This window comes from Pinus tabuliformis, chromosome 2_1 (assembly GCF_031772625.1).
Source record: "Pinus tabuliformis cultivar Carrire ecotype Pingquan chromosome 2_1, CPIR1, whole genome shotgun sequence".
Classification (NCBI taxonomy): Eukaryota; Viridiplantae; Streptophyta; class Pinopsida; order Pinales; family Pinaceae; genus Pinus; species Pinus tabuliformis.
The window spans coordinates 839,173,092-839,191,907 of record NC_142299.1 but is presented as its reverse complement, the minus strand read 5'-3'; positions in this window follow the sequence as shown (position 1 = coordinate 839,191,907).

The following is an 18,816-nucleotide window of genomic DNA, read 5'->3' as shown; positions in this document are numbered from 1 at the left end:
AGAGTATGAGAGAGAGATAAAATAGAGAGAGACCTCCAAAATTGAACTAACAAAAGGTTGTGAACTGATTCTCAGAATCCTTTTTATCATTGAAGCCTCTATTTTCTTCAATTTCCTCTATTTTTCCTTCCTCTTCCTCCTCGCATGCAACCTATGACCTTTCACCTTCCTTTTCTCCTATTTTCCATTATTTTATATAAAAAAATGCCAATTATTGTGTTGTTGCCTTTTCAAAGCCTTTGCCAATTTCCCTTAGCCATAATAAACCACATGAACTCCCACTAGGATGTTTTACCCAACATTTAGCTTGGAATAAGTGTCCCATGACCTTGTTCTTATTTTTGCCTTTATTAACTTTATTACATGAACTTTTAACCTAGGGTTGTTACATAACCCTCCCCCTTAGAGGAACACCGTCCTCGGTGTTCTATGACACCTACAACCAGTAAGACCGTTGAAAACCAAAACATACTACTCATTGAACTTTATAACTTGGCTCGATACAATATTTACAATGAACAACCTGCTAAAAAGCAAAACCAATATGACAAACATGATAACATGACATCCATACTACTTATTGGAGCTTTATAACACAACTCATTGTGATATTTACAATAACAAACATACATAAATATATACATATACCAAAACTTCTTTGCTTCAACCAACAAAAAATGAAGGATACATAACCTGCATATGATCATCCATCTCCCATGTAGCTTCATTGAGCCCAAAGTGCTTCCACTACACTTTAACTTGCTCGATTGCTTGGTTCTAGAGCATGAGTTGTTTCCATTTCAAAACGTACTGAGGTTTCGACTGGAATTCTCCTTCTAGTTCCACCGACAGTACTTCTTAACTAATCAATCACATGATCAACATCTTTCACATACTTCTTAAGCAATGAAACACGGAAAACATCATGGAATTTCATTGTCGGAGGCAGTGCAAGTCTGTAGGCCACTGGTCCAATCGTCTCCAAGATCTCGAAATGCCCACAATATTGAGGTGCCAACTTCGCATATGACCCAACCCTCAAGGAGCTATTTTTGGGCTTGATGCGCAAGTACACATGCTCCCCAACCTGAAACTCCTTAAATACCTTGTGTTGATATGCATAACTCTTTTATCCATCTTGCGCTACCCTTAGATTCTTTTTGATGGCTTGTATTTCTTGTTATATCTCTGCCAACATGTTTGGTCTAATCAATATCCTGTTAACTGGATCACTCCAATTGTTAGGAGTATTACAAATCCACTTGTACAATACCTCAAATAGACTCATTCTTAGTGACTCTTGATACCCATTGTTGTAAGCAAACTCAACCAGTGGAAGATACTCCTCCTACCTCCTCTGCTGATGCATAACATACATCCTCAACATGTCCTCCAGAATCCTGTTGACCGTCTTTATCTATCCATTTGTTCGTGGATGATAAGTTGTACAGAAGGCCAACTTTGTCCCCAAACTTCTAAATAACTCCTTCCAAAACTTGGAAGTGAACTTAGCATATTTTTCTGACACAGTCTTCTTAGGAATACCATACAATCTGACTATCTCCCTGATGAAGACCTCTGCTACCTCACTAGTTGAATAAGTAGACTTCATTATAATGAAGTGCGCTACCTTAGTCAACCTATCAGCCACAACCATGATAGAATCATGTTGTCCAAGTGTCCTTGAAAAACCTATAATAAAATCCATGGAAATGGCCTCCCATTTCCACTCTAGAATCAGAATCGACTGCAATAGACCACCTTGATGCTTACACTCTGCTTTTACTTGCTGACAATCTGTTGACGGTGCTGGAAATCCGTCAACCAAGGGGGTATCCCTGATGTGAAGTCCCAATTAGACCTCACACCATTTGGTGTAGGAGCCCCATTTGGAATATCGGCCCAATTTCCATATATCTCAAATATATGCCTTGGCTCTAACTGTCAGCATGAGAGAGGGATGGAATGGTGTCTTCGAAAAGCAAGGGAGGTGTGCCTGGTGAGTGTGCAGTTGCAACTGTGTCAAGGTTATTCTACTGCAAATGGGGGAGAAAAGTGAGCCTCTAAGTGAGAGGTAATAGTACCACCTAGGAAGAGACACACATGAACCAGAAGGATCTGTCTAACATCCAGCGGAATAGTCCACAAGGATGGGACAACAATAACAACCATTACAACACATTCTCAATAAGATAAGCACTAAAATAACTGAAATAGTTCAATTATCTTAGTACATGTGACAACAAACATGAAATACAAACGTCCACGGAATAGTCTTACAAACATTCATAGTCCATGCATGAAGAATGTGATGGCCTTAAAAGGCTTCTGTTATTAAGCAAAAAGTTCCTATACACATGTTTACAATGTACGTCACTAGCCCCAATAATGGGACATTGGAGCCACTCCTTGCTCCCCAAAGAACTAGTTGATCTCTCTAATTCCTTGTGGAAGGAGCCAAGGTGAAAATTCCCTTGCTCATACAATGAGGGGGGTATATATAATCAAGGGGTGATGCTTCCCCTTTGTGACTCTTTGACTACCCTCATGACTGTTCAACTTCCTATGACTTTTCAGCTTACATGACTCTCCATATTCATGTGTGTCCTTTTGACTTCCACTTTACAATACATTTGAATATAATATACAAGGTCTACAATAGTGATGTGGCATATGACCGTTCACAACATGACATGACATGACATTGCTAACATGGACTACTTGGTGATGCGGCATTGTCAAGTCACTATTGTTGTTGAGTGTTGGATGTCTTCTTGGATATGCTTTCTCTTCTCCTCTGCATGGCTTGGTGATGCAAAGTCTTCAATGATCTTTAGTCTTGGATGGTAGTTGAAAACTTGTGTCCCTTTTCTTTGCTTTGAAGACGGGCTCGCATGTTTCAACTACAAACATGTCTTTCTGCATGCTCCCCTTCTGCATCTCCTTCTTAGTCATCTTGTCATGGTGTAAGAGAGTACCTGCATCTACAACTCACTCATGACAGGATGTCATAAGTTTGAAAATCCCTGGCCTAAGATAGAGCATTTGGATTCATGAACTGGGTCAGTATTGAGTGACAGGTCAGGAGAGAAGGCCTAGTGATAGCGCAATTGCGTAGTTCAAGTAGCCAAGGGTCAAGTTTGATCATTGAGACTATGCAGCGCATAGCTCAGGCCAGACTAAGGGAATTTTTTGCGTAGTCCTCACTGAGGGGAAAATTTTGCACAGTGCTCACTGAGGGAAAAAATTGCATAGTGCCCATTGAGGGAAAAAATTGTGCAATGGCCACTAAGGGAAAAAATTGCGCAGTTCAAGTAGGCAGTGGAGGTTGCGGGATGGGATCCTGGGAGGACAAACTGTGTAGTTTTAGTAGGCAAGGGGGACTGGGAAATTGAGACTGCGCAATGCGCAACTCAGGGAGGCTTGAAGGACAAAACTGTGTAGCTTCTGGAAGCAGTGAGGTCCGGCTGAGGGAAAGGAAATAGGGAGAAGCATCTGTGTAGTTTTGGGTGCAAAGGGAGGTTAGGCTTCTACGCATTGCACAGTTCCAGAAGACAAGGGTACAACTTGAGGGTTGAAGCTGTGAAGTGCGCAATTCAAGGTAGATTGGGAGACACAACTGCGCAATTATAGAGGTCGAGATCGGGAGCTAGGCTTAGGAATTGTGCAAAGCAATAACCCTCAAGGATAGGGACTACGATTACACAATTCCAAGTAGCAAGGTCACAACTTTGAGGGTTGATATTGCACAATGCACAGTTCATGCGAGGCCTGGTGAAGCTAAGTTGCCCGGTCGGGAAGATTTTCCGAAAATGGCTGTGTGGGATGAGTGATGAACTGTGATGAACCTTAACACACTTGGCATACTTTGATGACACTACACCATAGATCATTGAAACATGTAAACAAAGTGTTTCCCTCTGTGTGACTACCTCATGACAAGATACGACAAGTGCGACACTTAAGATAGGCTTTAGGACGATCGTGACGACACTTGTGTGACAGTGCTCAAGACTTTGTGTATGGAAGAAACAAATGTTTACATGGTTGGGAACACTCATATACACAAAGATCTACCTTTGAAACCACCATAAAAGGCTCACAAATATTGTACGACAGTCAAACATGCCAAAAGACGACAATTAGACCAACATGCAAAAGGGACCAAAGAACTATGAGAAAGCTCATGAAATGAGCTCTAGTGTTTGCAAAACCCAATGAAGTATACCAAGGCTCCAAAATTTGAGTGTAAGCCAAAATTTTGGAGGGTGTTGCAGCAACTACAACACAATCCAAGCACTTGGCCATAAACTCAGCTACCTCCTTCTTCATATTTGGTCAATAATAGAACTTATTAACCATTGTCAAAGTCGTTTGATATCCCGGGTGGCCTAAATACGACTCAACATCAAATTCCCTCGAGATAAGCTTCTTGGGCTTGCTATTTTCTAACACATAAATCCTCTCCCTAAATTTGACCAAACCATCTGCTGTGAGATGATAATCTCCATCCAGATCACCTATACCCTGTTGTTGTAGTTTGTGACTAAGCCCCATGTACCTGTCATCTTGTTGTCCTGCCTATAAGATCTGATCCTGTAAATTTGTCCCACAAGAATTCACAGCTGATATATGATTCACTTGTACTCTTATGCTAAGAGCATCTGCAACCTTGTTCTCTTTTCCCTTAATGTACTCGATATCGAAGTCAAATTCACTAAGCGTGGCCAACCATATAGCTTGCCTAACATTCTAATTCAGTTGGTCAAATAAATATCTCAACCCACTGTGATCACTCATCAACACAAACCTCTTGCCAAGAAGATATTGTCTCCACATCTTTAAAGTAGGAATGATCACTACCAACTCAAGATCATGTGTCACATAGTTCTGCGTGTGCTCATTCAGTTTCCTTGATTCATAACATACCACTTGTCCCTCCTAATTTTGGACTCCACTAAGTCCTCTTTTACAAGCATCTGTACGCACCACGAACTCTTTGTTCAGATCTGCAATCTTTAGAACTAGAGAATTTGAAAGCAACTACTTCAACTGCTCAAAAATAGCTGCACATTCCTCTATCCATTCAATTTTTTTCCTTTCCTCTACACTGATGTAATAGGATAGGAAATCCATGAGAAGTTATTGATGAACCTCCTATAGTAACCTGCTAACCCCATGAATGATATGGCCTCATCCACATTTCTAGGAGTTTCCCATTCCATGATAGCTCTTATCTTTTTTGGATCCATTGCTATGCCTTCCTTAGAGACAACACGCCCCAAGTAATGTACCTATGCCTGAAAGAAACTACATCTGCTAAGCTTGGCATACAACTGACGCTCTCTTAGCAATCTCAATATTGTTGCTAAGTGTTAAACATTATCTTCCTCATTCTTAGAATACATAAATTATCATCAATAAATATAATAACAAACTTGTCCAGATAAGGACACAAAACACTATTCATCAAACACATGAAAGTTGTTGGAGCATTAGTCAAACCAAAAGGAACTACAACAAACTCATAATTCCCGTACATGGTCTGGAAAGCAATCTTGTATATGTCCTCTTCCTTGATGCGTACCTGATGATACCCTGATTTCAAATCAATCTTCGAGAACAATGATTCTCCCTTCAATTGATCAAACGAATCATCGATCCTCAACAATGGATACATGTTCTTGATCGGCACCTTGTTCAACTGCCTGTAATAATACACAACCTGAGAGTACTATCCTTCTTCTTTACGAACAATACCGGTGCACCCGAGGCAGCACACTTGGCCTAATATAACCCTTGTCAAACATTTACTTCAACTCTAACTTTAATTCCACTAGCTCTGGTCTGCTCATCCTATCGGTGCCTTTGATGCTGGTGCTTCCCCTGGTACTAACTCAATAGAAAATTCCACTTCCCTGTGTGATGGCAACTTTGAAATCTTTGCTGGAAATACATCCTGAAACTTCTTCAAGACTGGGTACATATTCAAGACTTTTGCATCCTTAACGTCCTTACCTTTATCAATGGAAATATGCACTGTGAACAATACACACCCTTCCCTACGACTACACTTTGTTTGCATAGTTGTAACCATTCTAATTGATGTTGCCTTCTTCTTACCTTGTAATATTCTTTGTTCTCCATTGTCATCCAAGCACTCAATAGCCTTTTCATAACAATCCACCTTAGTCCTGTGAAGATACAACCAATCCATACCCAGAAGCATATTGTATGATCCCAATGGAAGTACATTCAGATGTGTTGATGTAGGCATACCATTCAACTCAAATGCACAAGCTCTTACCTAGTGATGAACTCTTTTCTTAGTACATATAACCAACTGCACTAACCAAGACTTTGCATGCACTTCTTTTCTCAAACCACACTTATCCACCAGGTTAGGATTAACATAACTACAATTAGATCCGAGGTCAATTAAAATAGAAACAACTTGATCGTAAAGCTTACCGTCCATCTTGATAATAGATGCTTGGTGGTCTGCTTACCTGTTATCCAATGTTGCATAGATCTGAGGAATGCTTTGCCCAATATCCCCAACTGTTTGCGCCTCTTGTGCACTACAAATCTGAGGCCTACCACCCTAATATGACGAACAATCCTTCTTGAGATGCTCCTTGCCACATATCCAACATTGTAACTGTCCCCTACCATTGCCTCTATTCTGCTACTCTCCAAGCTGCGACCCATGTCCCTTCTCGACTGCATTAAACTTCTTGTAAAAAACACCATTCTCTTTCTCACCTTCGTCATGAGATCTTGTTCACTTAGGTGGCCATTTACCTTTAGTCTTGTCTTTCCCTTTCCAACCCTACTGAGACTCTGTCTTACACTTTGATTACTCATAACAATGTTTCAACTTCCCAATGAATTCTTCTAGCGACTGAGGCTCATCATACTTAATCTGATCCTTAAATGTTAATGGAAATCCACAGACAAATCTCTAAAATTTGGCCTTCTTGTCCTTAAGATATAGTGCATACCTCAATAACTCCAAGAACTTAGTTGTGTACTCCTCATATGTCATCGATCCCATCTTCAGCTCATAGAACTCCTTGGCTTTATTGTCATAGTACCTCTTTGAAAAGTACTTCTTTCGGAAGATCCCTTTGAACTCATGCCAACTCACTACTCTGTCCTGATGTCTCTGACCCACTTCACATCTTCCTACCAGATGTTCGCTTTCCCTTTGAGACTGCAAATAGCTATCCTGGCCTTTATGTTCTCCTGTGTAATCATGCAACTCAAATAACTTCTTCATCCCAAGCAACCATGCGTCTACATCTTCTGGATTCTTCAATTCTCCATCAAATTTAGGTGGCTTGGCTTTCTTGAACTCATCTGACAAATATCTCCTGTCACTCCTCCTATGAGAATGATAACGATGATGACCATGATACATGTCTGGACCAGAACTAGAGTAAAGCCCATGTCCATTGCCTCTCCTATCAAGTGTATCCAAGAATATTCCATCTCTGACTCTATCATCTCTATCTGACATGCGAGCACCATGAGACCTATTATCATATGCCCCGTTAGTCCTATCCTCCTGTCCATGACTAATCCTAAGTGGTCCCTGTCTTTGCAAGTTTGAAAAACTCTTAAGGATAACTGCAATGACCTCTGTGTGTTTCTCCTGTGCTCTGGTAAGTCTCTCTTGTGACTAAATGATTATGTCATTATCTTCTTTGCAACTTTGTATCTCTTCCTTCAAACTTCTCAAAGTGTCTGCTATGTCAGGAGAGTACCCATCACCATGTTGCTCATATAATCTACAGGGAGATCCTCGTGAACTATAATCCACCATTTTGCTAGTCGTTTTGATCTTCTTCTTCCTGCAAGTATACCATGTTAAATAAACCAAACATAAACATAACCAACAGACCTCAGTATAGTTTAGGGGAGGATACTTCATCTGCAAGATTAACTAGATTAGCATGATACATGTATAATCATAACAATATATCGACCAACTGCATACCATGACCTCATGCACAACAACCATAACCATGACAATGTATGCATAACAACCACATAGACAACTGACACTCATTCATGACAAACACGTTCCACCCATCTAGTCCAAGTGTTGAACCATGCTCTGATACCACACTGTAACACCCTCCTCCCACACTTACCCTAGTTCACTGATCCACCAGGGTAAACATGTGACGAAGAGTTATTATGATATGACTCAACCTCCTAGGTACAATTAAGGAAGTGGAATCAATAACCTACAACTTTATTGACCATCCTCAAGAGCTACATTATCCCCATGAGCCAACCAACCACTCCAGGTGCCATAACCCTGAGTCAACTTGCTTTTTCACTGACCCGGGTTGCAGTCGCATGCATAAAAAGGCAAACCAATGACCGTAAACCTCTAGTCGCATAGATAACCCTACCTCCTAATGACTGCAATTTAATTTACCCAGTTTTGTGCATGCGACCCCGAGGTCTAAGCCACTTCTTCAGGGCTAGGATCCAAACCTCTGCCTAGAACATTCCATAATGATGAATGACACAAGGATAAGGCCACTAATGCAAAAATTAGGAAAAACTTGACCTAACAAGGCCAAACCATGACAAGAATTTCGTCAAACACATAGTGAACATGTAGTCTACAAGTCATAATTACATATCTAAACATAGCGGTCTCATACTTATCTGAAAAACATCAAGAAGGTTTGATGATCTCTCACAATAGCTACAATAACATTTGTTGGGTCATGCATTCAATACCCATTCATTTACTAATAAAAACATGATGAGAACCATAACTAAAGTCTGACATAAAACCATGCTTATAACCAACATATAACCATAATAATAACATCGATAAAACAACCATCAAAGCCACATCATAACAAGTACATTTACCCAAAATACAAGAGGAAACGAGATCTTATTAACATATGCAAAAGCCAACCAAGTCAGGGACTTCCATGTACTACCCAACCATGGATTGGGCTGAACCAAATCTTTCTTTGAGCCAATCAACCCCGTGCCATATTCCAAGCATGAATATGAGACTCACAACAAAACAACCAGGGCTTCCTCAGGTTTTACTGCAATCCTGCCAAAACCAGTTAAGGGACTCCTAGGCCCAAAACCCTCACCTATACAACCAAGCTTTACCACAATCCCACCATTACCAGTCAAGGGATTCCTAGGCCCAAACAATAAACATACACTACTAGGAATTTACCACAATCCTGCCAAAATCAGTCGAGGGATCACTAGGCTCTCAACAAGCTTGGATGCCTTTGTATTTCTTCACCAATACCTTGAGGAATTTTCCTGTATCCACCCTCAGGCTTTACCGCAATCTCACCATTACCAGTCAAGGGATTCCTAGGCCCTTGGGAATTTTCCTGAGACCACCTCACCCGATTCCAAAACCATCTAGCAATCCAAAGCTCAACCAAATGAAAGAACCCCATCACACCATGGCTATCCAGAAATGGAAAGACAAGGTTAAAACCACTGTCATACCTGGCAAAACCCATTCCAATGACAACAAGAGAACCAAATACACACATGCATGCCAAAACTAGCAAGGAAACCATACATGCAACTTGATACCTACAAAGTAATCTCGTTGTAGCCGCTTGATCCAACTCTTCCTTGCTTGACCCTTGCTTCCCTTTGCTTTCTTGTCCTTCCTTTGCATTCCTTTATCCAATGCTACAATGCTCCAAGAGTGCTCTAAATGTGCTAGAGTATGAAAGAGGAAGAAAATAGAGAGAGAGCTCCAAAACTGAACTAACAAAAGGTTGTGAACTTATCCTTAGAAGCCTTTTTATCATTGAGGCCTCTATTTTCTCCAATTTACTCCATTTTTCCTTCATTTTCCTCCTCACATGCAACCTGTGACCTTTCACCTTCCTTTTCTCCTATTTTCCATTATTTTCCTAAAAAAATGTCAATTAATGCCTTTTTGCCTCTTCAAAGTCTTTGCCAATTTCCCTTAGCTATAATAAACCACATGAACACCCACTAAGATGTTTTTCCCAACATTCAACTTGGAATAGGTGTTCCATGACCTTGGTCTTATTTTTTTCCTTTATTAACTTTATTACATGAACTTTCAACCCGGGGTTGTTACAAGCACACAAGAAAAATATTGACATATGAAAATCTTAGGAAGCGTGGAATCTAAGATCCCTCAAGATGCCCAAAGTACAAATAAAATGAAGAAATGATCTCACATCTATTTTTGCATTGCCCATACACCAAGAAAGTCTAGACGGAAGCCATCTCTCCTATTTATAACAAAGTTCATTGGGCCAACGACCCCCTAGGATTATTCTCATCTTGGTCTAAATTTTATAAAGGCTCATTCTCAGGAAATCCTAAGCTAAAATGGATATGGGAAGCTGTTATGAAACCAGCTCACAAAAAGATAGAAAAGAGAGATCCACGCCTTAGAATTCAGCCTCTTCGAGGGGGCAACCTCCTTTACATTACATAAATGAACAATTCTTGGATGATACAAATGAAAATACCTCCTTTCTATATATAGGAGTCTAAGTGGTCCCAATACAATCCAAGCCTACATAACAATAATATTGTAGGGCACAACAGTAACAATAGTGGGCTTCTATGTGGCACAATTGTAACAATATGGGCACTACATGGGTACATCAATATAATAAGTGGGTTGTACTAATAACAATAAGGGGTTACACTAGTAGTATAGGGGCCTAACATGCCCCTCTCCTTCAAAAAGCGTTGTCCTCAACGCTTGAGTAGTTCTTGATGCTTCTGTATAAGATTCTTGTCCTCCCATGTGGAATCTTCAGCGGGTAAGTTCTTCCACTTGATGAGATACTCTGAAATTGATCGATTTCGTAACTGTCAGGTTCTTGTTTCTGTGACTGCTCCAAGTTCCAATATGATTTTTCCTTCCTCTTCAATTTCTGGTAATATTGCTTGAATTGGGATCTTTTGCAACTTTTGAATAAGTGTCCATACTTCTTCGTTCTTGTTCCATTCATCCGTTGCTTCATTTATCCAAATTGGTTGGATAATATAAATAGCACAAAACAATGCTTCCACATCCTCATCCTTGAAGCGTCTTCCCATTCGGTAAGGTCGCCATTTTTTAAGTGCATGTAGTATTGCCAACATTTCCTTCTCATAAATAGCTTGCTTGAGATGTAGCAGTAAAAATACCCAATCACTTACATCAAAACATTTTTCACTACGATGTTGATCTACCTGTTGTTTCATTTGATTTTGCACCAAAATGGCGTTATCCTTTAAAAGTTGGAGAACTTGCTGTTGATGCTCGATATGATCTTTCTCTACTTGAACCTTTTTCTTCTTGATATGTCCTTCTATCTTTTGAGGAGTGGTAATATCTTCCAGTCCTTTACAAGATATGGTCGGATTCATTTCTTGATGCTCGATGTGATCTTTCACTTCTTGAACATTTTTCTTCTTGATGTGTCCTTCTATCTTGATAGTTTGAGGAGTGGTAATTTCATCCATTGAATTACAAGATATGGTTGGATTCATTTCTTCTTCCTCGATGTGATCTTTCACTTCTTGCACCTTTTTCTTCTTGATATGTCCTTCTATCTTGAGAGTTTGAGGAGTGGTAATTCTTGCCAATGCTTTACAAGATATGGTCTGATTCATTTCTTCTTTCTCTGGGGTGGTGTCCTGACATATATCCTCTTCTTTTGATGTTTCTTGATCCTTTTCTTCCTCCTCTTCATATTCTATGTAAAATAATTTCTTCTCAGCACACCTATGACCTTTAGTGCACTTGCTATCACAATTGTAACAAATCCCTTTTTCTCTTTTTTCTTCCAATTGTTGTGGTGTAACCCTTGTAGGTTGTGGAAGGCTGGGAGAAACAACACTTCCATCTTTATAGTTGTGAGGGGTATGCTTCCTGGTCTCCATAATTTTTCTTTCCATTATGTCACAAAGCCCTTTTACTCTTTCCAATTGTTGTGGTGTTTCTCTAAAGAAGGTGTTGCTCTTCGTATCCTCATAATGTGCTATCATTTCCTCCGTGAAAATTGACCACGTAACAAGTTTTTTACGAGAACAAAGCCCTTTGTACCATAAAAATTGATCTGGTTCTAAATATGAAGATGCAATACATACCTTTTGTAATAGTTGTACACCATGTATATCAAAATATTGCTCCATCTGAAGTATCCAATTTACCGGATCATTGCCATCAAACTTCCTCATCTTGCTTTTTCTTGATTTTAGGAGCTCTACCTTGAAACGACTGTAACTCTGTACTTTCGGCTCTTTAAGTTCTGAAATTGTGATTTATAGTAGCCCTCTGTGTCCTCTTTCCAATGCCTCAAGTCTGATCCAAATTGGATTCTCCAAGAAAGAGTTATGCACAATCTCCCTCAGTGACCTGATTATAGACTAGTTCAGTAGAGCGAACTTGTATGAAGTGCCACGTGTCACTGTTTCCACCTTTGACTCTGAAAAATATATAAACCGAAACTACAGTTCGTCCTCTTTCTGTACCTTCTGACGAAATTTCAATCCGATGCTCAGAAAGAGAGTTATGACGATTTTCCCCAGGTCACTTGTTTTGAATGTAATTGAGGAGTCTGCAAAAAGGCCAACTTCCTCAGATCATATCTCCGCAAATATCGCGCAAAAAGCTCTGAAATTCCGACCCAAGGTTCAGCGCCAATTCTTCTCAAATGGGTTTTTTTTGCGAATTCTGAAACGTCACAGAAAAAAAGTTATAGCGAAAATGCCACGATGACCTGTTTGGAGCAGCGAAACCCTAGAATCCAAAGCTCTGATACCAAATGTTATGAAACCAGCTCACAAAAAGATAGAAAAGAGAGATCCACGCCTTAGAATTCAGCCTCTTCGAGGGGGCAACCTCCTTTACATTACATAAATGAACAATTCTTGGATGATACAAATGAAAATACCTCCTTTCTATATATAGGAGTCTAAGTGGTCCCAATACAATCCAAGCCTACATAACAATAATATTGTAGGGCACAACAGTAACAATAGTGGGCTTCTATGTGGCACAATTGTAACAATATGGGCACTACATGGGTACATCAATATAATAAGTGGGTTGTACTAATAACAATAAGGGGTTACACTAGTAGTATAGGGGCCTAACAGAAGCCCTCCCAAAATTCTTATGTTGGAAATTTTTGCTTGCTAAGAACTATGCTACATTTCAATACCTTAATCAACTCTTGAGATCAACTGTTGTGAAAGCTTTAATGATGTGTGTAGAATTCAGAGGCCAAAATCTAGCGAGGCTAGATAATTACTTGTACCGAAAGAACAAGCATGGTTAAGCAATCTGCTGGACCTTGGAACATGATACACATCAATAGAAAGAAAGAGCACACGGGTGGTTGCATGATGGAAATTAAGGTTAACTGAACAAGCATTCTAGGGCTGTGAAAATTAGGAAGACAACTGGATTCTTCAATTTGACGGAGCCTCCATAAAAAACCCAATGGTGGTAGGATGGGGAGGGATTATGTATAACCATGAAGGAAAGTTAGTAAAGAAACATGCATGGATATTAGGCCCAAAAATGAATAACCAAGTAGAAATGCATGGCTTGTTGCATGGAGTCACTCTAACTAAACATTCACACGTAACTCACATCTAAATCCTAGAGGACTTGCTCCTTACAATCCAACAATTATGCAAAGGAACACTTCCCATATACAAACACCTAAAAAACCCGGTGAAACATACGAGAAGGCTCTTTAAAAATATACCATATAAATATTACTTCCACATCCTTAGGAGTTAAAATGGAGTGATAGATAATTGTGTTAATCGTGTTTGTCAACTATAGGAAGGGCAACTTGAAATAAATGAGGAGATAGGATGGAGGAGCCTCCCTTAATTCTAAGCACCAAAGCACTTATAATGAAGGAATTAATGGTATTTATCAATATTACAATAGAATTAATGGTATTTGTTAATATTACAACAAAACAATATAAGAAGTCCAAGGCCAATAAGCTTAGAGCAAGGATGCAGTGACATCTAAGTTTTCAAGGAATAAAAAGACATGGGGGCTTGAAGGTTGTTGTGGCACCCATCTGCAATTTATGCATGCAAGTTGTACATTCATTCACCTCCAAAGATCACGCACAGTGAGAAGGGCACATAACAATCAAACAATTATCCTTCCACACATGGCGATGGTTACACCCCGACTGAGAACATTAATGAAATGTTATGATGGTTATCCACAGGGCGCACGTGGGATCAAATGCTTATAGGCTGATATGACGAGCATAATGTCTACATCACTACTATGTATTTTCATCTCTAAAACTCATACGGGCCAAAAAACAGAAGATCCAAACTGAGTATTTGTCAAGTTTCATGGCTCTCCAGTGGTGACAGAGGGATCTAGGTAAGTGAGCATCTTTGACTTGAATTTCACTTCTGTAATTGGGATATTTGGATTAGGAATTAGGGAAAGAAATCTAGTGAATTAATCGTTCAAAGGAGTACATCATTCCTTGGAAAATTGTGCCAAGCCTTGAAGGAAGTCTACTTATGACATCTAATGCATGATAGAGTAGTCTGCCTGTGCGTGGCCCATGATTCCCTTAGCAAGCCCTTCTCTGCGCAGGCTAGTGGTTGCTCTAAGTTCATCGCCTTGAGCACATATGGGTGGTAACTCTTGAGTCAACCTGGACTGCACGAACACAATTCTATTGGTTGCACAACAACCAGTTAACGACAACTATACCAATCCGTGAAGTGACGCCAAGATATCAACTTGCAACTAGTGAAGGTGACAACATATAACACTGCACAAAATATTTTAGATTTGGAGCAAAGGAAACTTTGGCAAAGTATAAAGGATTGTCCTTGTCTAATTCATCCACTCTGATAAAATGTGACCGAGCAAAGACTGAGAGCCTAGAGGCAGCAATAGAGTGAGGTGCAACCACTGCAAGTGCTATGGAAAAGGCATGCAAACTCTAGAAAAATGGACAAAATGAATCTGGAAATGCTAGTTATGAATATGAAACATAAAGAATAATTGAAGAACATTGTCAATATGATGGAGGAGGTTCAAGACTTGAAGGGTTGGTTGGCTTGACAAGTGGACGAAATTGAAGCTCTGTGCATGTAAATTGAGATGTTACAAGACCAAATCAAAATTCTGAATCTCAACTCCCTAGAGACAACTGCAACAAGCAAGCAAGTCGGTGGGACACTCCCAAATTTCAATCGTTCATTAGAAGAAGGAAGTCACAACATGCATTAAATGTATTCCCGTTGCAAATTTTGTATCCTGCTGGGAAATTTTTGTAGAATGTACTCATGTAGGCATATAGTCAATTTTGAATAATTTTGCAATCCCTTAGAAGCATTAAAAACTCTCATACAAAGGGACATGTCATCAAAAGCATCTATGTAACAAAATCTCTTGGGTATTTGTTGTGATCATGCACATAATTAATATTAAAACTCTACTCATTCTTATTAAAAAAGCCACATAAATATATTAGGGGACTAGGAAGGTCTTGAAGGAGAGCAATGACCACAATTCAAGTCCGAGAAGAGGTACATTATTCGACTAGTTGAAGCCTACAGACACACATTTTTTGGAGAACTTGCCATTTGAACTATATTCTTGACCTTGAATATCGAGCCCTATGACAACCACTATAATTCGACCAGAGAATCGAACTAGAAAATTGTTTGAAACCCCATAATTCTACATATCACATGAGAGCTCGATTACATCGAATATCCATGAGGGAACTAGGTTAAAATGAGGGAAATGTGTGGGAATACCTTGAACCCCTATCCATTGCATGAATTCACTACTTGTTCAAATGCAATGGTGGTTGATTGATTTGATTGTTTGTGATTAGACTTAATCTTGCTAATTACTGAACTAAGCAAAAGCTTACAACTCCACTTTTCAGTAGCATCCCAAACACTAACGATCTAACCATCTTAGCCCAATGGTCAACCTCAATGTTTAGTTCTCTACTAATATAGAAAAATTGTACTTTATCAAATTTAATTTAAAGAATAAAGAAATTTGACAGGTTCTTTTTTATATTGGCCAAGCCCATCATTGCATTAATTATGACCAATAAATCCTCAAAAACTTTCAAAAAATTTATACCTTCACTTTCAACCATGGAACGAAAAATAAACCTCTATCAGATTATTAGTGAAACATCCCAATTTCCAAAATAAAATATAAAATACTACATTATTTTCTCCCCAATCTTGAAAACCCATCCCAACCTATAAACAACTTTTTAATATTAATTTATTTACCTTTATTTCATAATTACATCCTATATATTCTATTCTTGGCTACATGGATATTTGATTATTAACTTTATAATGTACAACTCATTCACTTTAACCTTATTTTGGAATTTGTTTTTAACATCTATGCTCTTTACTTTAAGAATATTCCATCATTAACTTAGGATATTCTATCATTAACTGCATAATCTAACCATAAATTGTAATATGCTGTCGGCCCAATTGCATAATTGACTGCAGAGTCGTTGAAGCTTGAACAATCTGATTGCTGTTCACATTTTCTCTAGAAGTATGGCTGGATCTAGTCGACATTTTTGACTCCGAAATTAATATTCTTTACATGGGAAAAAGCAAGATCTCGTTATTATTTTTTTTATATTAAATAAAATAGGAAGTTCACATGTTGAGATGGTGAACCTCATGCTTTTCAATTTGAAGTAGTTGAAGATACATTGACTTTGATGTCAATATTATAGTTATAGTTTATGAATGTATGTTTTAAAAATATGTGATTAATTGGATTGTTTTTTTTTTTAATTGAAATTTGATTATTGTAATTTTTGATTATTTAAATGATATTTATGTATATATAAATGGATTTAGTATTTTTTGAAACATTTTGAGAGATTTTGATTTTATAGATTCAATAATTTAAATTTGCAATTTTAAAAATTTTTAGTTGGATTTGAAATAAAATTGATTAAAAAAATTCTCACTTAAAAGAATCAATATATAAAACATTTAAAGTGAGCTATAATAATATATAAATTTTGATTAAAAAGCATTTTAATAATAAGAATAATTTTTTTTAAATTCTCTATAAAACTAAAATTAGGAGAATTTGTACTACTTAAAAAGTTGTAGTCGAGGCAAAACATGAAGTCATAGTTGAGGTTAAGCAATAGAGTTAAAAATGTCATGATGTGTAGATTGGTTGGTTAGAGTCAAATCTCATAGGGAGGGATTGATGATGAAAGTCATTTTTTTTGGGAATTAAACTATTCTAAGGGGCACCCAAACTTGTCCAAGCTTCATATAATCCTAGTGATAGCATCCCACTAGTGGGTGGATCATTCTTCCATCCAATAGACGGGCTAGCCTTCGCCTAGGTTTAGTAGCTACTAAAAACGAAAGAAAAGGAAAACATAGTTACAAAGTTTGTTGACTTTAAATTTTAGACAAAAATGCTACTTGATTAATTACTACATGGAAAATATTTTTATATTTATAAAGATTACATACCAATAAGTTTGACAAGTATATTTTATGTAAAAATTCTTAAACTACTAATTAGTTCGCAATACATAGTATTTAATGGAAGATTTGATAACTTTGAGCCTCTTCCAACCCTCGGTTCATTGGATTTGATGCTTAGTTGTTAATGCCTTTTTTATTTATTTATTTTTTAAGATGAAGAAAACACTGGTTTATATAGTGTACTAATACATTTCCCAGATTAACTTGCAATATTTAAATAGAAAAATAAACTCCATGATCAACTAGAGAGTAAGTCAATCCCATCCTAAAAAGGACTTATGATCAAAGAGATATAGAAAGAGACTCTCATATTCTACCTGCGTGCTTACTAATCTTATCAACAAAACTGTACCAAAAGTTTTCAACATTACATCAAGAAATAAAAACATTTTGTTTAAATCTAAGGGAGTAGAACCGAGCCTTCTTCCTGATCGTGTTTTCCTCCGGATACACAAAATGCATATAACCTATATCATCTGAAAGGCCCTTCTTAGATAGTGAATCAACAACAAAATTTAACTCCCTGAAAATGTGAAGAAAGGTAATGTGATTAAAGGATTGCTTGAGGATGTTGATGTGGGAGATCCAACCGCTAAGATTACGATGAGAAAAATTGTATTAGTTGAGACCCCATCAATGAGGGTCTTAGAGTCACCATATACATAAATAGAATCCATCGACAATTTCCTGGAAAACCATAGAAGCTCCCAAAGCGCCAGAATCTCCACTCGCATGTTAGTACCTAATCCCCCATTCCACGATATCTTGTAATATAACTGTGATTTATCTTGAGCCAAACACCACAACCACAAATACCTCTTTATGCCGCTCCATCAAAATAATTACCAGGATATTGTATGCCAAGAGGGATGAACCAAAGCGATAAGTCTTTATCCTTTTGTACGCAGGCCCTCTAAGTATCCATCCACATCGTAATGTTGAAAGAAATTATATGAATGTTAATTAGGTAGGCTTCAAATATGTAACCATTTATAGAAAGCCCATATCTCCTAGAAAGTGAACAATGGAGTGGCCTAATATTCCCCCCCATGCTTGATCCACCAACATAGACATTGTTCAATGGAAATACAAGTTCTAAAAGGGATGTTAAGATGTGGTAGAATCTTTCTCCATACCTGTATAGCCATGGGGCACTCCAAAAAAAGATGTAAATTTGTCTTGATCGAATCCCTATGTAATGGGCATCTACTAGGCCCATGTACACCCCTTTTTTGGAGATTCTCC